Source organism: Microcebus murinus, chromosome 16 (assembly GCF_040939455.1).
Source record: "Microcebus murinus isolate Inina chromosome 16, M.murinus_Inina_mat1.0, whole genome shotgun sequence".
NCBI lineage: Eukaryota > Metazoa > Chordata > Mammalia > Primates > Cheirogaleidae > Microcebus > Microcebus murinus.
Window position 1 is genome coordinate 18,666,261 of NC_134119.1, and position 22,394 is coordinate 18,688,654.

At 41.6% G+C, this 22,394-nt stretch overlaps 1 long non-coding RNA gene across 2 annotated transcripts; it reads left to right on the plus strand.

Moving 5' to 3' along the window:
• Window positions 1-706: 706 nt before the first annotated feature.
• On the plus strand, window positions 707-14,404 carry LOC105880059 (uncharacterized). Of its 2 annotated transcripts, XR_012923699.1 has the most exons (5): window positions 707-803; window positions 3,503-3,687; window positions 4,215-4,336; window positions 6,698-6,843; window positions 13,181-14,404. It is a non-coding gene; the product is annotated as an uncharacterized LOC105880059 (long non-coding RNA). The 2 variants fall into 2 exon arrangements; XR_002221894.2 differs by lacking the exon at window positions 13,181-14,404 and having other exon boundaries at window positions 6,698-7,222.
• The last annotated feature ends 7,990 nt before the right edge of the window (window positions 14,405-22,394 follow it).

Consider the following 22,394-nt stretch of genomic DNA (forward strand, 5'->3'; position numbering starts at 1 on the left):
AGGAAAGGAAACTGTTTTTCCTGAATCTTTTTTTTTTTTCTCTCTCAACTGGAAGCTGCTCTGCGGGAAGAACTGTTTCCCTGATCCTGAAATTGGGAGCCCAGCCCTCAGAGCGTCTCCTCTCCACATCCAAGACCCCAGGCTGAACCTCCCCAAAGGTCACTGGGCACCTGGGTCTACTGGTTACTACTCTCCACATCTATGGTCCAAGCTTATTTACTGTCACCCTCAGGAATCATGGGCGTGGCCGGGAAAGTGCTTCAAATGGGGGTGGGGGTGGCAAATGCTGGTGGCAAATCAGGACAGCTGGTGGGCCTCAAGTCTCTGACTCCTCCCCACCCGGGGGTTTTGTGAAGCCTCTCTGCTTGGCTCCTGTGGCCCAGCTCATTCCAGTGTCCTGGGAATGAGCCTCAATTCTGAGCCGCCTGAAAACTTGGGACACCTGGCGGGGCCGCAGCAGCAGAGGCGGGCTAGGTGAGAGGGAAAGGGCTCCCAGGACATAAAGGCTGTAGGTGGCTGGGTGCTTCTGGCACAGGGACAGAGAGAGGACGCCATGCCCGGTCAAATAACAGGTGGGTGGGGTCCAGCGCGCGGGAGCGTGAGGTCACAGGGGTCACGTTGTGACGCAGCCAGAGCTCAGTTGGTGATTGGCCAGGCAGACAAAGGGGATGGATGAAAAGCTGGTCCCCAGAACTTGAGTGTGGCAGAGCAGCTCTGGCCTTGAAGGGGGCCGCCTCAGGCTCCAGAACCAGCTCCAGCACCCTTTGGCATCTCAAGGACACCCTAAAAGAGTTTAGTATATGGTATGATTTCGTGTTAAAAAAATCAGTTTGCCATGTAAACATAATGTTAGAAACAATATTGTTTGTTTAATAAGAGGGTAAAATTTCTCATGACTTAAATTTTATAAATTTCCTATATTGGATTTATAAGTAAATTACCACGGATCTCAACTGCTTAAAACACAGAATTATATGTATAAACTTATATTGAACTAAATGAAATGTGATAATGGATGCCATTTTAAAGGTTTTAATTTTATAATGTTTTTACAGGCTACAAATCATAAGGATTTAATGTATTAGCTAAATTATAATTTCACTATCCTTATATACCTTTAAGATCTTAGATAAATCATTCAGTTAATTAATAAGTTTTGAAAGCCTGGAAAGTTTCTTATCAAAAAACAGACACAAAACAGTTGTAAATAATGATAATATCTATTCTTGTTATTTTTGAATGGCAATAGATTAAGGACAAAATAAATATCTTCCAGTTGTTCTCAAAGGACACATATATGTGTGTATATATATATGTATGTGTGTGTGTATGTATATGTACACACATGGTATATTCAAAATTATATAATAGAAATAAATATGAGTGTATATATGTATGTATGTGAATATGTGTATATTCATCTATTTCGATTGTTAGTATGTGTTAATGGAGAAAAAATAGTGAAACGATACTTGTTTTTATTTCTCTAGTTTCTCTAGTTGTTTTTTTGTGTCAGGATAAAAATAGTTATTTTGATTAAGGATGATATTTAATATAAATATTATATAATTTCATTTATAATATATAATAATGTTTTATGATATATAACATAATATATTTTATAATTTATTTATATTTAATATGAAGATATTTGATTTAAATGATTATATAAGGCATGATAATTAGAGAAATAAAAATATGTATACAAGGAATTAGATATGATTTCCCTGTTATTTAAGAAATTAATAGTTTATCCATAGGATAAATTTAATATATGTATTATTTAATATACTGATTAGTTAATTATTTGTTAAAGCTATAGGGAATTTTAATTATTACCAATTTTTATATTTATAGATCTGTGTATGTCTAATTATATAAGTTCTTTCCTCTAAATTATTATATAAGTATATATAAAGCAGAAACAAAATGAGGGACATTTTAATTTATAATGACTAAGCTGTTTTATGCTTATGTGGAGTTATTTCTTATAATTCTGTTAAATTGTGGTTATTGGTTTTTACACTCCTATCAGCTTTTAAAAAAGTCTTCTATTACTTTTTGTTATTTATTTTGAATTACAATTGTTATTTACAGTGTTTTTACAATGTTGCTTACAATTATTTCTGACATTAGTTATGATTTATATCATGTCTTCTATAACTACTATTTTTTGTTTTACCCTTCCAAAATTCAGAACAGTAACTTTGTTCTACAAAATAAAAGAAAATGGGAATAATTAGGTTTGTTAAAACTCTTCAGGTTTTAAATAATGTAAAACTGTAATGAGAGCCATTGTCCTTCAACTTTTGTATTTTAAAACGAAACAAAAAAACCCTAAGTTTTACTTCTCTCTGTGCACAAAATAAAATGCTCCAAACCTGGCAAATGCAAAAGAGAGTTGATCTTAGGTTAATTATATCTTAGTGAAAGGTATTAATAGAAGTATATTTTAATAACTGTGCACTTTTCAAGTTAAAAGAAGCATGCTCCTATTTAAACATAAATACTGAAATATAAACTATCAGATTTTTCTCTAGGATTCTAGGCTTAAAAATCTTTTTTCACTTTTTCTTCATGAAAATTCTGACCAAGTGCTGACTCAAGTATGTGGGAACTATTAGAGACCTACTGCTCATTTCAGTATTTTGTTAGATCTAGTGGCCAAGCCATATCCACCTTGTTTGGCATCTATAATAGCAATAGAAAAATGTATGAAAACTTCCATTGATTTAGTTCCAGAGTTTCCACTACACTTACTGGTTCCTATCCTACACAGACTCTTTCATTGACAGTCACCTAACACCCTGTGAAATGTTACTGCTCTCCTCTTCAAAGGTCTCTATCCATTGCTGCCTCACTCTGAACCCAGCCACCCTTCGTGTTCTTCACCTGAAAAAAGAACCCAACAATTACTTACCAGCATTTGGGGAACTATTCACAATAATTTAAACCGTATAGAGAAAACAGCCACAATCTTAATGTGGTTTTATGTGGTTAATACTTTAAAAAAACTAAAAATTGTGAAGACGAGTATACTATTAGGAACTTAAATCAGGCCTTGACATATAAGCTTCTCACAGAAATAAAACAATTCCAGATGATTACATTAATTGCCAACATCCAGATATATTAATTGCCAAAACATAAAGAAATATTTTTTATTATGGTAGGTATGATTTTGGGTTAGTTTCACAACTATGAAATGCTTTAGAAACAAAAAGATGTCCTATTATAAGATGGTGAATTAAAAGGCCTAAGATTTCTATAGGCCATCCTACCTGGACAAGCAGCTGGTTAGCAACATCACAGAAATGGTAGAGATGGTTGATTTACATCCAGAAACCTGACATTGTTTGGCTTTGGCTTAAAGGAGGCACTAAGAGAGAGGCAACATCTAATATTTGGAAACTCGCCTGGCACTGTTAGGATTTGGTGTTGCTATGGGTAGACCAGGTATTCATAGCAAGGTGATAATATTTTTCTTTCAACAATTTTACAGAGCACCAGCTTCAAAGAGGCCACACAATGATTGTGGTGGATCAACAAAAAGAACAACACTCTATGATCGTGTCTGTATGAACTAAAATAAAATCTTAAAGCCCTCCAGCTGTGATGGAATGGACGCTGTCTTGGCAAAGGGGACCGCAGACAAAACCTTGAGGCTCAGATACTGGCTATGAAAAGGTAGGTCAGACCTGCATCATGATGTACCTCTATTTTTTTGGAGACATTATACTTTATAACAATGAGATACCAGATCATTAACAGACCTAAGGCTATAGAAGGCACAGCTTAAAACAAACCTACAGTTCTTCAATTAACATAGGAGACCACTTGAGTTTCGGTAAACATCTTGTCTCTGATTAACAGATTTCTCAAGTTAAAAAATTCCAAGCCTTAAGACAAAGCTTCATTCTTTAACCAGTTATAAGTCAAAGAATCTTTAAGTGCACCTATAACATATAAGAACACACTTTAAGACGTCCTGCCATTTCAGGGAAAACAAATACACCCCCTCGACATACAGACTTAGGGCCTTATTTGAAATTCATATCTGCATGAACGTATACAACCAAACTGTACCACAGTAGTCTGGGCACATATTCTCAGGACCTCCTGAGGCCATGTGCTCCAGGTGAGTCACACACACAGAGATCAGAATAAACCTGTTTAATGATTTTGAAGAGTTTGGGTTCTTTCCTTTTGACAAGCTGGTGCTCACACCTGGGGTTGAATGAAGTCTCAGGATTCCGTGAAGGCCCGACATCAGTGCCAGGAAGCAGCACGGTCCCCTCGAGCCACCTGACTACCAGCTTTCCCTTGGGCAGAACTGGTAAGTCCTCCCGAGCCCCCAGAGCTCACGAGATCTTGGTTGATGGTTCCTGTTTATTCTGAGCTGTGGATTCTTTTTATAGGAAGTTGTTTTGAGAGTCCTAGTTTTGCTTGGTGGTGCATTCTAAAGGGTCTTCTCCATTCATTGCCTCTTCCTCCCCAAATTGATCTGAATTAGCTTTTCTGGACATTTGTGAAATGAAAGAGGAAACCGAAATGTCCTGTTTGTAGATAAATGAGCGACTGAGGTGAGGTAGCAGGAGCAAGTTACAGCACCACAAAAGCAAGATGCTTGAGAATACTGTCATGTAAAACTATACTTAAAATTTATGGACATGGAAAACTATTCAATTATTGTTTAAGAGTACAAAAGAGTTAAAGTGAAACTACAAATAAAGGCAACTGATGAATACACAAAAAAATTAAGGATAGTGGCTACTGAGGGGATGGATAGTTGTTTGGGGCATTAGCACACAGAAGGCTGCTCAGGTAACTGGTGCTCTGTTTCCCAAGATGAATGGTGGCTACGCTGGGATTCCTTAATGAATTCTGGTTCTGCCTCGCATACCCATTGTATGTATTCCCTCTAGTGACTGAGATTTTATTTTATTAAGATGGGGAAAAGTAAGCAGACACAGAAACCTTGACTTATACTGATCAATTTTGAGAGCCTGAGCCACAGTACTGGTCCCTTTCTTGTAAGAACTTTCTAGTTAAAAAAAAAAAAATGAAAAATGCTCTTCCTGAATCTTTTATTTTTTTATTTCTCAACGGGAAGTTGCTCTGGGGGAAGAACTGTCTCCCTGACCCTGGAATTTGGTGCCCAGCCCTCAGAGCATCTCCTCCCCACATACAAGCCCCCAGGCTGTGCTTCCCCAAAAGCCATTGGGCACCTGGGTCTCCTGGTTACTACTCTCCACATCCACATTTGTCCAGGCTTATTTACTGTCACCCTGGGAACTCATAGGCGAGGCTGAGAAAGTGATTCAAAGGGGTGGGGGCAAATGTTGGTGGCAGAGTCAGGACAGCCAGGTGGCGTCAAGTCTCTGACCCCTGTCCACCACGTGTTTTCGTGAAGCCTTTCTGCTTGGCTCCTGAGACCCAGTTCACCCCCGTGTCCTGGGAATGAGCCTCAATTATGAGCCACCTGAAAACTTGGGACACCTGGCTCTTCTTCAGCATCGGAGGCAGGCTAGGTGAGAGGGAAAGTGCTGGAAGGACATAAGGGCTGTAGATAGGTGGGTGCCTCTGGCACAGGGACAGTGATAGGAGGACTTGCCTCCATGAAATAACAGGTGGGTGGAGTTGGGCGTTAGGGAGCGTGAGGTCACAGGGGTCACGTTGTGAGGCAGCTGGAGCGGAGTTTGGGATTGGCCAGACAGGCAGAGAGGGTGGATGAAAGGCTTGTTGCCAGGGCTTGAGTGCAGCAGAGCGAGCCTGATCTTGAAGGGGTGAGGCGCGGGCTCCACTGCCCTTTGGCTTTGATGACGTTCCTGTGGTCCTCTCTCAAGGACACCCTAAAAGGATTTAGTGTATAGTATGTTTTCCTATAAAAAATTAGTTGCCATGTAAACATAATGTTAGGAACAATATTTTTATTTTTTTAATAAGAGGGTATATTTCTCATGACTTAAATTTTATAAATTTCCTCTATTAGATTTATAAGTAAATTATCCATGACCTCATAACTTCTTAAAACAGAAAATTATATGTATAAGTTTAGATTGAACTAAATGGAATGATAAATAATAGATGCCATTTGAAAGGTTTTAAAAGAGAGATACTTAAGGTCAAAGACTTTTGATGTCATTTTCGTTTTGGCCATTTAATCCTATTTGTGGAATTTATTTTCTTCCCTGATTTCAATATCTGTTGGAAGTTACACATAACATCTGTTTCAGACTCTCTCTTTGTATCATCTCATATTAACATTAGGATTAGGGAATTGAGGTTGTAGTTACCAGGGCTTAAAATGGCAGCTTAAGTTTTCCTTTTGGTCTTACCCACTCTTCATTTGTCTGACTCTCACTAGCTAGCTGGTTATGTGTCCAGTGGACAAACACAGCACAGTTTCTGCTTAGGAAAACAAATCCCTAACTGTCAATTTTTGTATACTAATTTACTTTAGGGTAAACAGAGTGGTTATTAGAATCCAAAGAGTATTTCCAAACAGTGTCTACAAATGCACCTGTTACCTGTAATGCCCAGCTTTGAGATGTCCTGCCTTTTTAGGCAAAACAAACGGACATCTTCTGTGTACTGGATTTTGGGTAACTGCTGGCTTTCTGAAATGTATAAAGCCAAAGTGTAACCCAATCAGCGAGAGAACACTTGCTTAAGACTACTTTCCTGTGATTTTCAGGAACATGGTCACAAATATTCACCTCAGAATCAAACTCAGATATTTTTCAGAGTTTGGGTTTGTTTTTATTGACAAGATGGTGCCAAGACGTGGGGCTACAAGAAGACTGAGGACACGCTCAAGGAGTAGATCACCAGCAGCAAAAGGTAAAGGAATCGCCCCAATAGGGCGCAGATCTGCTCCAAAATTTACCTAGAGCTGAACTGGTAAGTGCTGCTGAGGCCCAGAACTCACTATCTTGATAGGTAGTATTGGTTTATTCTGACTTGTCAATACTTTAACTAGGAAGTTGTTTAGAAGGGTCCTGATTTTGACTTGGAGGTGCACTATAATGGAGTGTTCACCATTGATTACTTCTTTCTCTGCAAATTGATCTGAATTGGCTTTTCTGGCCATTTGTGAAATGAAAGAGGAAACCGAACTGTCCTGTTTGTAGATAAATGAGAGACTGAGGTTCCTCAGCTCCGAAGAGAAAGGGCATTTACCTGTCCCAGCCAAAGGTATGCCTGGGTGAGTAGGGGTGCCAGTGGGAGTGCTTGAGGAGACTGCCCATGGCGTGGTGTGACTTGGTGTGACGTGGCCCTATAGGGAATCCCCAACAAGATTATTTAAAAGAAGGCTCCTCCAGGAAACGCACATAAGAGCTGATCACTCAGCGTTTTGAGCCCTCTCAGAGGTGTTAGACCCCTGGAGAGAGAACCTGAGGCACATGTGAGAGGCGGGAAATGACTCAGTGGTGAATCCCTGTGCAGTCCTGCCCACAATCAGCACACTCTGATCCACGACACTGACCCCTAGACCACAGTTCGGTTGCTTCTTGTAAAGAAAAAGAGGAAACCAATCCTCTAAACATGAGGAGAGACAAGGATAATGAAGCCATCTGGGTACCCCGGTTTGTTTATTGCACTTCCTCTTCCAAGCATGTTTGTAAAAGAAACGATTCAAAATGTGCAGGTATGCTAGGGCTGCAGATGGTTATGGCCTATTCTTGGCTTGTGTTTCAAGTGAAGGGCCACTTGCTTCTAGGAAAATACATAGCTCAAGTGGTCAACCTGCGACTATGAATTTAAAATTCCAGACTCCAGGTCTCTGTCTGTCTGTTTTCTATTCTGCCAACTCTGAACCGGCTAACTACTTCTACTGCTCTTGAGATAGAGACAGTGTTTATGGTATTTGTAATTCAAGGCTAGTTGGAGATCTTATAGCTAGTTCAAGCTAAGATACAAAAATTGAACAATCATTTTGCTTTGATGAAAAGAAAAAAAAAATAATAAAGGAGAAAAGGGGTTTTTAAAGCTCAGACTCCCACCATACTGTTGGTGCTCTGTAGAGTGTCTTCTCCATTCATGGCCTCTTCCTCCCCAAATTGATCTCAACTGGCTTTTCTGCCATTTGTGAAATGAAAGAGGAAACCAAACTGTCCTGTTTGTAGATAAATGAGAGACTGAGTGCCTCAGCTCCGAAGAGAAAGGGCATTTACCTGTCCCAGTCAAAGGTACGCCTGAGTGAGTGGGAGTGCCTGGGGTGACTGCAGGTGGCATGACATGACCCTATAGGGAATCCCCAACAAGATTAATTAAAAGAAGGCTCCTCCAGGAAACGCACATAAGAGCTGATCACTCAGCGTTTTGAGCCCTCTCAGAGGTGTTAGACCCCTGGAGAGAGAACCTGAGGCACATGTGAGAGGTGGGAAATGACTCAGTGGTGAATCCCTGTGCAGTCCTGCCCACAATCAGCACACTCTGATCCACGACACTGACTCCTAGACCACAGTTTGGTTGCTTCTTGTAAAGAAAAAGGGGAAACCAATCCTCTAAACATGAGGAGAGACAAGGAGAATGAAGCCATCTGGGCACCTCCTTTGTTTATTAAACCTCCTCTCACAAGTATGTTTGTAAACAAAAAGATTCAAAATGTGCAGGTATGCTAGGGCTGCAGCTGGTAATGGCCTATTCTTGTGCTTGTAATTCAAGTGAGGTGCCACTTGCTTCTAGGAAAATTCATAGCTCAAGTGGTCAATCTGCCACTAAGAATTTAAAATTCCAGTCTCTCGAACTCTCTATCTGTCTGTTTTCTATTCTGCCAACTCTGAACCTGCTAACTTCTACTGCTTTTGAGATAGAGACAATGTTTATGGTATTCGTAATTCAAGGCTAGTTGGGGTCTTATAGCTAGTTCAAGTTAAGATACAAAAATTGAACAATCATTCTGCATTGATGGAGAGAATAGGAGAAAAAAATAAAGGAGAAAAGGGGTTTTTAAAGCTCAGACTCCTACCATACTGTTGGTGCTCTATAAAGGGTCTTCTCCATTCATGGCCTCTTCCTCCCCAAATTCATCTCAATTGGCTTTTGTGGCCATTTGTGAAATGAAAGAGGAAACCGAACTGTCCTGTTTGTAGATAAATGAGAGACTGAGTTCCTCAGCTCCGAAGAGAAAGGGCATTTACTTGTCCTAGCCAAAGGGTACGCCTGGGTGAGGGGGATGGGAGTGGGAGTGCTTGGGGAGACTGCCTGTGGCTTGACGTGGCCCTATAGAGAATCCCCAACAAGATTAATTAAAAGAAGGCTCCTCCAGGAAACGCACATAAGAGCTGATCACTCAGCGTTTTGAGCCCTCTCAGAGGTGTTAGACCCCTGGAGAGAGAACCTGAGGCACATGTGAGAGGCGGGAAATGACTCAGTGGTGAATCCCTGTGCAGTCCTGCCCACAATCAGCACACTCTGATCCACGACACTGACCCCTAGACCACAGTTCAGTTGCTTCTTGAAGAGAAAAATAGGAAACCAATCCTTTAATGTGTGGAGAGATAAGGAGAATGAAGCCATCTGGGCACCTTGGTTTGTTTACGGCACCTGTACTTGCAAGTATGTGTGTTAAGGAAAAGATTCAAAACGTTCAGGTATGCTAGGATGGCAGATGGTTATGGCCTATTCTTGTGCAAGGATTTTAACTGAAGTGCCACTTACATCCTGGAAAATTCATAGCTACAGTGGTCAACCTGCCACTATGAATTTAAAATTCCAGACTCCAGGTCTCTGGCTGTCTGTTTTCTATTCTGCCAACTCTGAACCTGGTAACTTCTCCTACTGCTCTTGAGATAGAGACAATGTTTATGGTATTCGTAATTCAAGGTTAGTTGGAGGTCTTATAGCCAGTAAGATCTTACAGCCACTAAGATACAAAAATTGAACAATCATTCTCCACTGATGGAAAGAAAAGGAAAAAAAGTAAAGGAGAAAAGAGCTTTTACAACTCAAACTACCACCATGCTGTTGGTGCTTTGTAAAAGATCTTCTCCATTCATGGCCTCTTCCTCCCCAAATTGATCTGAATTGGCTTTTCTGGCCATTTGTGAAATAAAAGAGGAAACTGAACTGTCCTTTTTGTAGATAAATGAGAGACTGAGATTCCTCAGCTCCGAAGAGAAAGAGCATTTACTAGTCCCAGCCAAAGGTATCCCTGGGTGACTGGGGGTGGGAGTGGGAGTGCCTGGGGAGACTGCCTGTGGTGAGACGTGGCCCTATAGGGAATCCCCAACGAGATTAATTAAAAGAAGGCTCCTCCAGGAAACGCACATAAGAGCTGATCACTCAGCGTTTTGAGCCCTCTCAGAGGTATTAGACCCCTGGAGAGAGAACCTGAGGCACATGTGAGAGGTGGGAAATGACTCAGTGGTGAATCCCTGTGCAGTCCTGCCCACAATCAGCACACTCTGATCCACAACACTGACCCCTAGACCACAGTTCGGTTGCTTCTTGTAAAGAAAAAGGGGAAACCAATCCTCTAAACATGAGGAGAGACAAGGAGAATGAAGCCATCTGGGCACCCTGGTTTGTTTATTGCACCTGCTCTTGCAAGTATGTGTGTAAACAGAGATTCAAAATGTGCAGGTATGCTAGGGCTGCAGCTGGTTATGGCCTGTTCTTGTGCTCGTGTTTCAAGTGAAGGGCCACTGGCATCTAGGAAAATTCATAGCTCAAGTTGTCAATTGCCGCTAAGAATTTAAAATTCCAGTCTATCTAGCTCTCTGTTTTCTATTCTGCCAACTCTGAACCTGCTAACTTCTCCTACTGCTCTTGAGATAGAGACAATGTTTATGGTATTCGTAATTCAAGGCTAGTTGGGGTCTTATAGCTAGTTCAAGTTAAGATACAAAAATTGAACAATCATTCTGCATTGATGGAGAGAATAGGAGAAAAAAAATAAAGGAGAAAAGGGGTTTTTAAAGCTCAGATTCCCACCGTACTGTTGGTGCTCTGTAAAGGGTCTTCTCCATTCATGGCCTCTTCCTCCCCAAATTCATCTCAATTGGCTTTTGTGGCCATTTGTGAAATGAAAGAGGAAACCGAACTGTCCTATTTGTAGATAAATGAGAGACTGAGGTTCCTCAGCTCCGAAGAGAAAGGGCAATTACCCGTCCCAGCCAAAGATACACCCGGGTGAGTGGCAGTGGGATTGGGAGTGCCAGGGGAGACTGCCTGTGGTGTGACGTGGCCCTATAAGGAATCCCCAACAAGATTAATTAAAAGAAGGCTCCTCCAGGAAACGCACATAAGAGCTGATCACTCAGCGTTTTGAGCCCTCTCAGAGGTGTTAGACCCCTGGAGAGAGAACCTGAGGCACATGTGAGAGGCGGGAAATGACTCAGTGGTGAATCCCTGTGCAGTCCTGCCCACAATCAGCACACTCTGATCCACGACACTGACCCCTAGACCACAGTTCGGTTGCTTCTTATAAAGAAAAACGGGAAACCAATCCTTTAATGTGTGGAGAGATAAGGAGAATGAAGCCATCTGGGCACCCTGGTTTGTTTATGGCACCTGTACTTGCAAGGATGTGTGTTAAGGAAAAGATTCAAAACGTTCAGGATGCTAGGACTGCAGATGGTTATGGCCTATTCTTGTGCATGGATTTTAACTGAAGTGCCACTTACATCCTGGAAAATTCATAGCTCAAGTGGTCAACCTGCCACTATGAATTTAAAATTCCAGTCTCTCGAACTCTCTGTTTTCTATTCTGCCAACTCTGAACCTGGTAACTTTTCCTACTGCTCTTGAGATAGAGACAATGTTTATGGTATTGGTAATTCAAGGCTAGTTGGGGTCTTATAGCTAGTTCAAGTTAAGATACAAAAATTGAACAATCATTCTCCACTGATGGAGAGAATAGGAGAAAAAAAATAAAGGAAAAAAGAGGCTTTTAAAGCTCAGAGTGCCCCTGCCCTGTTAGTGCTCTGTAGAGCATCTTCTCCGTTCATGGCCTTTTCCTCCCCAAATTGATCTCAGTTGACTTCTGGGCATTTGTGAAATGAAAGAGGAAACTGAACTGTCCTGTTTGTATATAAGTGAGAGACTGAGTTCCTCAGCTCCGAAGAGAAAGGGCATTTACCCGTCCCAGCCAAAGGTACGCCTGGGTGACTGGGGTTGCGAGTGCGAGTGTCTGGGATGACTGCCCTTGGAGTGGCCCTATAAGGAATCCCCAACAAGATTAATTAAAAGAAGGCTCCTCCAGGAAGCTCACATAAGAGCTGATCCCTTGGCGTTTTGACTCCTCTAGATGGAGTTAAACCCCTGGAGAGAGAACCTGAGGCACATGTGAGTGTTGGGAAATGACTCAGTGCTGAAACCCTGTGCATTCCTGCCCACAATCAGCACACTATGATCCACTACACTGACCTCTAGACTACAGTTTGTTGTTCCTTATTATGAAGAATTGGATGTTAAGCCTCTTAATTTTAAGTATTATATTCCTTATTTATTTATTTTTCTTGTGTAGTTTGTTATTGAGAAATTTCTTAAGTTGTGGTATCTCGACAGTGTTGGGATTTAAGTGAACAATTCTATACCAAGACTAGCCATGTACAGACACCAACTAATATGCTTGAAGCATATCATCTGTAGGTGAATGGATCATGGCTTCCACCCATTCACTGGCTTTGCCATCCTTTTGGACCAAGAGATTTTGTATGTGTGAAAATTTTTAGAAAAAGACATGTACTTTCATGTCTCTGTGATTGCCCCTATGAAGTCTATGAAGTACTGTTAACCACCCACACCGCCATCAAAATAAAAGAAAAATTTTCCCAGGTTCATGTAATCTATACCAAACTGCACTGAGACAGCTGGAAGACCACCCCTACAGGTGACCTGAACGTAAGGATTTCCAGGTCTAGTCCCCAGGGCCCTGAAGCAGACATTTTCACAAAGTAGAGAGGTTTTTCCCAATATCTTAGATAAGGAAACTACATTTTTTATCTAAAACCCCCTTTTTTTCTGTTTTTTGTTTCTCTTTTTATCCCTTCCCCACAAAAATAGTTCTTCATGAACACTTTTTCTTTTAAGCTTCCTCGTTTGAGGATTGCACATGGGAAGCTGAGTGGAGATGGCCTCAACCTATCCCAATTTCTCTTTTAATCTTCCACTCTGACTTTTCTTTCAAACTATGACTTGCTCTTACTAACTCTTACTGCTTTTCCAGCAGGTCAGACACAAGACCCAGCATCCTTTTGCACCAGTCTTTCAAACCCTGGCCACACTAACTAATCAATCTAATTGCCAGTTATGCCAACATATAGATCATAGAGAGGAATCCGAGCTCATTTTTGTTTCTGACAATGAGTGCCAGGTGGAACTGGTCTGGAAGAGGGATGTAGGACAAGAAGTGGCATCCACAACCAAAGAAAATATATTATGGTACTTCTCCTGTTGGTGAGTTAACTGAAATGGAAAAAGTATCTTTTGCTCAGGTAAGGTCACTAGAGAGAAAATTTTTATCTCATCTGGGTGACATTCTAGGGCAATATTGTGATCAAACCCTACGGTTTGATTCTACAGATGGCATTCTTGTACTTTTGAGGTGATGCTGACACTAACCCTCATGATGTTAATGCTTGTTAAATAATCAGATGTTATGGACTGCTCACAAGCCAGGCCTCTGCAACTTAGGGTAGCTCGCTTGCTCCCCTTGTTAAGTTGCCCAGACACTAATGATTACATGTGGACCCAAGACCAAAAGTCTGGACTGACTTGATTTGGTGACAAATCCAAGCCCTGTAACTGCCAGAACTGGACCAAAGGCCTTTTGTATCAAATATTTCACAACCTATTTTGTTCTCACAGACTGGCAGGGACACATGGAAATGAAACTGTCCATATTAAAATAATGTAAAGCCTCAAAGTATAAATAGTAATCCAAGTTTGATTTTTATAGAAGTATGGATATAGCCAGAAATCAACCGCCATTGTTCCCTAACTTCCTTGCTGCTGTAATTAGTTACTACTTAATTGCACTATCCTCCCTGACAAGCACAAGATTTGTGACTCCCCCCACTACTTCCATAGATAAAATTGCTATTGTAAATCCCAAGACTTTTGACTCCATTGCTGTTTAAATCTTAAGACTGGTCTTTGGGGGTGTTTTCTTAGACTCTGTATCCTGGAGACCTACTGACACCAACCAGACCCGTGGATAGACGTGGGAATGGATCCAACAGTCTCGAAAACTCCTACGCAGGAGACCTACCAACTGAGAAGATAATTTCTGCATTCCAACCCTATGAGCTCATCCCTCGCCAATCAGCAGACCCCATTCCCTAGCCCTTTGCTCACCAAACTACCTTTAAAAACCCTTTCTCCCAAATTCTTGAGGAAGATGGATTTGTGAAATTACTCCCCTCTCCCCTCATGGTGCCTGTGATAATAAAACTTTTTCTCTGCTGTCTCAGTGTGTTGATCTCCTTTTGAGAAGCATGCAAGGAACCTGGTCGGGCTGTAACAGAAACTGGAGATGTAGAAGTGCCAATGAGAAAGAGGAAGTATAGCAAACTTCAGACTGGAAAGTCACAGGTTCCAAGCTGACCCTCTCTGTAAATAACACTAGTCTTTTGTTGTGTGTGATGATAAAGTCCCTACCTAGATGGTCAGGCCGCTATGGACTTTGTTATCAGATACCTCTCTTACCAATTCCACTTTAAACGCCAGCCAAACTACAAACTTGGGCTTTTTTGTTCATAAAGTGGTAACACATAAATGTACTAGATGCTATATTAAAAAAAAAATCACTTGTATATCACAATTCTAAGTGCTTTTCAGTGCTCAGGACTCTTTTCCTAGAACTTGGAACTCATGTGATTGAAAAGGCAGTTTTGAATCTTCCCAAGGTAATAGAACAAGAGTTCAATGTCACTCTGCAAGCATTGGGGGCACTTCACTTAGAAGTCAACAGCCTAGACACTGTTGTATTCCAAAACTGTGTGTTCTGGATACCCTGACAGCTCAACAGGGAGGAACTTGTGTGGTTATTGGCAAAAAAAATGCTATTTTTACATAAACTACTCTAGGCAAGTAAAGACTAATCTACAACTCTTAAAAGAAAAGACAAATATTCTTCATCAGATTAATGAAGACCTATTCCTTAAAATGGGAGACAGTTTTGATGAGGTGTGGGGAAATCTTTTCTACTTATTTATTTTCATTTTCATCCATGTTCTTGTCTCTTTTTTCAGATCTCTTGTTACTTGACTGCTACCCAGATCTCTTTCTCCATAGTCACCTACTTGACTTTTAATGTGTGAAACTTCTAGGGAAGTTCCAGATGAGGGGAATGAAGGAGCTCAGGAAATTTCATCCCAGAATATGACTCCTTGGTACAAAGAATATTTTGAATTAAAGGCCCTTAGAGATCAATAGGTGTTGGAAGGGGCTTCCTTCTAACTGCATTAACCAGATGGACCCATAAAAAAGAACAAATTCCCTTCCCTTCACTGTTATCTCACTATAGTGCAGGAAAGAAGATTAAGAATTCAACCAGATGTGGCCCAAATCATTTAAAATATAATACCTGTATCTCAGGTTAATTTAATTTGCAAAGAGAATCATTTACAAAGTCAAGCTCTTTCTGGCATCCATTCATTCTCCCTTATAACCATTTATCACCCCTAAACAAAATTACATATTTCCTCATCTCCTCCTCACCTCTAAAAGGAGGGTATAAAAATCTCTAGACCCCACTGGAATACTGGGTCATCACTGTGATTCTCCCTATGGGCATGGTAAATAAGCCTCTTTTTCTTATTAATCCTTCTTAATTATGAGTTGATCGTTTGGTGAACTTTCAGGGAAAAGGAAGTTTCCCCCTCATGTCCACAGCTATAAGTTCCTTGGCCACGGGGATCCCACTGAGGGCCTGGATGGACCTGTCATAGGTATCCACACTACCCAGCAACAATGGGACAAAATAAAAGTTTGGCCCTCAATGCTGCTTCTGGAAGATCTTGACCAAAAATGGGGACTTGTGAATGAAAATAAAATCTCAAGCCCCTCAGCTGACTGAATGTACCCCCTCTTTGCCAAGGGAACCCCCCCCAAAACCTGGGTTTCTGGCTATGAGAAGGGAGGTCAGACATGTTTTGTCATGCCTCCCACCCTTTTTGGAAATATTATTCTTTATATCAATAAGATGCTAAATCAACAGGCCTAAGGCTATACAAAACAAAGCTCAACCACACCTATAGGCCATCAATTTACTTAACAGATCGCTTGAGTTTCAGTAAATATCTGGTAGCTTGTCTCTGATTAACACATATTCTTAAGTTAAAACTTGCCATGTCTTTAGACAAAGCTTCATTTCTTTATCCAATACAAATCAAAGAATCTTTAAACCCCATCTATAACCTATAGTCTCCCTCCTTTCTGCTTTGAGATGTCCCACCTTTTTAGGCCAAACCAATGTACAGCCACCCCCATATACTGACTTAGGGTCTTACGTGTAATTCCTGTTCCATTAAAGTATAGAGCCAAACTATAACCCAGCTACCCTGGGCACCTTTCTTCAAGACCTCTTGAGGCCATGTGCTCTGGGCTGGCACACATTCAGCTCAGAATAAACCTTTTAAAATCATTTTACAGAGGTTGGGTCTTTTTCCATTAACATCTGAATACAGAAAGGAATATGGACATTGTCTAACCTATACAACTTATGAAACACCTCTCTCCCCTGGCTAATATGAGCAACAGTGGCTACATTACCAATCACAGCTTTAACCTCACTTCCTCCCAAATTCTAGATACGATTTTTTTAAGATATCCAACTATAGAGTTAACACCTCTTCCTGAAAGCATCAACTTCAGAACAGAGATTCAATCACTCAAAATTTCCCCTAAAGCACTATTAAGGACTGAATGTTTGTGTTCCCCCAAATTCCTTTGTGAAATCCTAACTCTCAAGGTGATAATTAGGAGGTGTGGGGCCTTGGGAGCTGTTCTGGGCATGAGGGTGGAGCCCCAAAGAGTGGGATTAGTGTTTTCATAAAAGGGGCCCCAGAGAGCTCTCTTGCCCTCTGTCTACCACATGAGGATACAACAAGAAATTGGCAGTATACAACATGGAAAGAAGATCCTCACTGGAATCTAACGTTGCTGGCACCATGATCTTAGTCCTCCTAGCATCAAGAACTGTGAGGCATAAATTGCTGTTGCTTATAAGCCACCTAGTCTATGGTACTTTGTTATAGCAGCCTGAACTGCTGAAGACAAGAACCTAACTCAAGCTTTGGATCCTACGATGCTCTTTCTAACGTGCTCTTTACTGAGAGACCCCACAGTTCTCCATGGTGTTTGCCCTCATTTTAATGAGCAATAAACTCAACTTGTTCAGCCACAAGTCTGTTTCTCAAGGTGTGTCATTGAAGGGCACAGATAATAAAGAATAAAGAATCCAAAGTTACATCCCTGGATACCTAGTTAGACATGCACTTCCAAGGACTATGGTTTAAACAAAAACTGAAATTACCATCTAAGAAAATGACCTCCAGTTGTGACCTCCCATGGATTAATCTCCTTATTTTAGTTTATTTCCTTTTCTTGTATAAATAGTTAACAGTAAATATTTAGAATATTATGATGGTTTCATTCTTTGAAAAAAAAATGTATAAAACCCTGAGGAAATTCTGATGTAGATGTCAGGCTGAGCCTCCCTTGTCTATATCGATGAGATGGAGGTGAGGAGAGTCTGAATCCTATTATGAATTTGCAGTGGGTGGCCCTTGTAAAATCTCCTTGTGTCCCAGGATAATGCTTTGAGGTAGGGTGAGACCCCCTAAAGTTCGGTGAAACCTTCTCACTCAAAATCACAGTAGTTGGTAAATCAATAAAAATAATAAAAACTAACATATACTGATCCCTCACTGTACCATGCATTCTTCTGAATCGTTCGTTTTGTTAACCTTGCAACAACCCAGGGGCAGTTACTGCTATTAGCAATGCTTACCAAGGGGAAGGCTGAGCTGCAGAGATATCCAGGAAACTTGCCTCAGGTCACTAAGCTAGGAGGAGTGACACAGGGTATGGCCTGGGCTATTCTGGCCTGTGGTGTCCACTCTTACACGCCATGGCCTGGGTCCCCACGAGAACCTGGCCCTCTCCTCTCTCTCCATGTGCAGAGTTCTCAGCATGGCTCACAAACTTCTTTTCACAAATTTCCCTCTTTGGAAGCAACAGGACAAGGTGGGGTGACTGAGTGAGACAGCAAGTACTGTCCAGCGTTGGTAGAGTCTCCTTCAAATAGTGACATTTCACTTCGATGCCAAGTTCTCTTTTGCACAAAGCTGTGGACTAAGAGCAAGGTTGAAGCCAAGAGCGGCTCACAGGTCCAGCTTCTTCTGGCGGAGCCTGCAGCTGCTCTGGATGTAACTAAGCTTCTCTCTCACTTACCTGCCTCTGCCAGTAGAAGCTGAGTGGCTCATGATTGAAGCCCTGGGTCATTAGTTTGCTTCTCCACCCAGTTGGTTCTTGGAGTATGTCAGCAGGAAGGCTGGTCCCTGGAGGTGTTTAATGTTCCTAAGACCCTCAGCTCCTGAGCCCTGGCAAGAAATTCACCGAGGGAGCAGTGACTACTCTTGTGGCATCAGCATCCCAACAGACAAGTATATTCCTTTCTGAAAAAAAGTGCCTTTTAAGAGAAAAAGCATTTCACATACAACCAAAGCCACACCCCATTCCTCTCTCTTCCCCGAGTTGGTACGTACCCTGGCACTGCATATTTCAATACTTTTCTTACACAATCCTGTACAGTAAGTGATATGTTGACTTGTGTCCTATTTTATAGGCATGCACATCAGTGGCCTCACAGTTCAAGTCCTTCCCAGGTCCACTTCTTCAGTGTATCTTGCTTTCATGTCTGGGGGTTTATCCCCACAGGTTGGCTCCAGGGAATTTTCTAGAAAATGGGCATAGAAGTCCCTTTGGTTGGAAATTACTAGCTCCCGTAGCTCTAGTGGCACAGGGAGAGACAGACAAACACAGGCTTCCGCTTGCCTGTTCCCATGGGTGGCGTAGCCCAGGCTGATTCTGTGCAATGCTGTATGCACATCCCACAACAGGCTGCGTTTCTCTGAAGGAAACAGGTCCGGAGAGCAGAGGCTCTTTCTCAATTCCTCAAAGAGTCTGAGCAGAGCAGGTCCCAGAACCCAAGGTTCCTACACTGACCCCAGGGCCTTTTGATGTCAGGGCCAATGCAGCACCGTGCAGATCTCCCTGGGCAGCCGCAAATAGACATGCATTCACCCAGCTCCTGGGAGATGGGACTGTATCCTGAGATATGATCCATCCCCACAGCCCCAGAATTTAGCCCTAGAAGTATTGATCTCTGGCAACAGCAATGTACTCAAGGAAGTTAGACCTTCCCCAGACCCAGGGGATGGATCTGACCAATCTAAACCAATCATGACATTCCTATTCTTACTGGTGACCGTTTCAAGGACAGGCAGAGGGTTCATTTCTGGTATGCCAGGTGTAAGCACAAATCCAATGGAGGGGGTGCCTGGAAGAGAATTTTTTTTTGCCTCTACAAATATCTACAGGGAAAGAAAACCTGTCCAATTTTTGCCTTCACAATGTGACAAGAATACAACTCTTGGAGACACTGCAGGCATCTTGTATTCAGGAAGGACATCTTGTCCCCAAATGCCGATGCACTGGGGAGGACAGGTTGCAAGTGGGAAAGCAGTTTTCACCTTGAAGCTCCCAAGGCAGCCGAGCCAGTCCTGGAATCGTCATCCTCCTCCCTTGCAGGGTGCAGGTAAACAGCATTCTCTCTGTGACCGTCATGGAGTCCAGGCTTTCTGTCCTCCTGCAGGAAGCACCAGCGGATAGAATCACTTGGCCTAAGAGAGGACAATGCCCTCCCAGGCTTGGGGACTGCAATCAGAAGGACAGTGGTTCTTCCTGAGACTTTGTGGGAACCGCTGTCAGCAGAGGCCCTTTGGAAGTTACTAGAGGTCAAGTTAACCCATTATTATTTATTTAGAGCCCACAATCCAAAAGATTATTCACCTGCTTAGAGCCAAAAAAGAAAATAAAGCAGAAAGGAAGAGAAGGAATAAATTAGAGGTTTGGAAGAAAAAATGCAGAAATGGCTGAGTTTAGGCTGACATCTTGTGGCTGAATCTGAAAAAGTCACTTCACTAAGTTATTACCTGAGCAGTTGGGCAGCTCAGGTAGCGGGGAGGGCTGAGCTCTGAGAACAGGGAACATGAGCCTTTTAAATTTCACCCTCACTTTTTCTTCATTCTCCTTTTTATGTCATATTTCTCTAATAGTACTTTTCTGTACTGTATAGATATTGGAAAGAATATTTTAACTCTAATGACTATAATTTTAAATTTATTTCTGGCTAATAATAAAGTGCTATTATGACTAATTCTGCTTCAAATTAATAAACCACTCATCTAGTATCAATTAATTATCCTTTTCTTTCAATGATCAATGTCATGTAATCTACTTGAATAATTTGTGTCGTTTTCTAACTAGAAGCTAACAAGGTGTGCTTCATAGATTACCTTTTGAATGAATAGGACAGCAGAGTGTCCCCATTTTACAAGCAATGCCCAAGCTCACACATTGAACAAATGGTACATGAGACCCTGAAGTCAGGTCCCTCAGACCATATAGCCTGTAGGTGGAGCTAATGGTCACTATTTTCTTCCAATGCACAAGACAAGTGAAGCCTTCACATTGTCTCATTTAATCTTTAAAAGATTAAATAAGACATCCTAATAAGGTAAATATGGTTATGCTTGCTTTACAAATGAGGAAGCAGAAGCAAAGTATTACAGAGGTTGGCTTGCTGGATATCTGAAACTGGCCTATCTACTTCTAAAACCCATCCTTCTCAACCATCTTCACTTTTCGAGATTATCCACCTTCTAATTGCCCTTCTCCCACCCCTTCTTATATGTGCCTCTCCTACTTCTGTGCTTCCAAGAAATTGTTGTTAGCATTTGTTGCTATGGTTCTCCTTGAATTATCAGTTGATAAAGAGTTATTCTTTCTTCCCAGAGATATCTGCATTACAATAGATAAGGAGCTCTTGAACAAAGAAAGCTTTTGGGATTTAAAGGAAGCATGTCAGACTGCAAGAAATATGTGAGATGAGGACACTTGCAGGTAGTGAACAAAGATCTCCTTTAAATAACCTCAAAAAGACAGTCCTGCCTTTAGCAGCCCAGGGCTTGCAGACACCAGATTGCCATATCTGATGTAACCTCAAAATCCAACTCAGTAGGATTTTCATGTTACAAGCAAGGCAAGCAGTTGTTTACTCAGTATCCTGGATGAATTTAACACCAGGCCAATGGAAATGCCCCCTGAGAAGAGCTGGAAGCTGACACTAAGGCAAACAGAGGGTTTCCTTCCCCCATCGTCATCCTTTTGAAAAACATCACCTTTTATAATTCCAAAATACAAGGGGCCAGAACATTTTAATCTAATGAACTTGGAGTTTTCATTTTTCTTAAAATAAATTTGAACAATGGCCAATTAGCTGGTGTGCAATACTTTGTTCTTGGTACATAATAATACTCATGGAATACTTAAGGGCCAGGCAACTAGATCATGCTATGTACTTTTCCTAAATTATCATTTTATCCTGACAAAACCACCTATGAGGTAGCATCAATATCTCCTGAGTGACTGTCAGAGGCACCAGGTGGCCCATCTGAGGTTGCATAGCCAATAAGGGTGTAGCTGGGATCTAAGTGGGTTTCTAGACTTGAAGGTTTTACATCGTTTCTACCCATAGTAGCAATCCCATTTTTTTTTTTTTGTACTAAGATGAAATATTGACTCTGAACTTTTTATTTTCAGTATTGTCATCCTTCTTCTTTGGTACATGGGAAAGAGGGAGGGGTAGAGACACAAACACACTCTAGTCCCTTTAGCTATTTGTAGTTGTTACCCAAGTTTGCCACACTATGGGGGGGGCCCTTCCTTTCCTCTCCAGTGGTCCTAAGTCTGAGCCCCCTGTGAGTGTTAGCAGGTTTCTGAGAATCCCAGGGAATGGCAGAATATTCCACGGATCCACGTGCACCATCAGTGCCTCCTGCCTTCTCCCTCTTCAGGGTTATGGCCCCATTTTCTCTCTGGTTTGCTTTGCCAAAGCATGTAAGCAAAGATGGCTCCCCCAAGAACAATTAACATGTGGCTTCTGAACTCAACAGACTTCACTGACTCTTGGTAATATAAAGCAATTACAGTGCAGACAAGGGAAACTTAAAACACCAGGATACCATTCTCCTAGAATTCAACAACTTGCTCCTTCTCTGGGAACCCCCCTGCCAACCACTCCAAGAGTCCGTGTTTATAATGTTCTTCAGAGTGGAAGGTCCACAACCTCTTCCTCTGGCCCCTGTCTAGGGCAC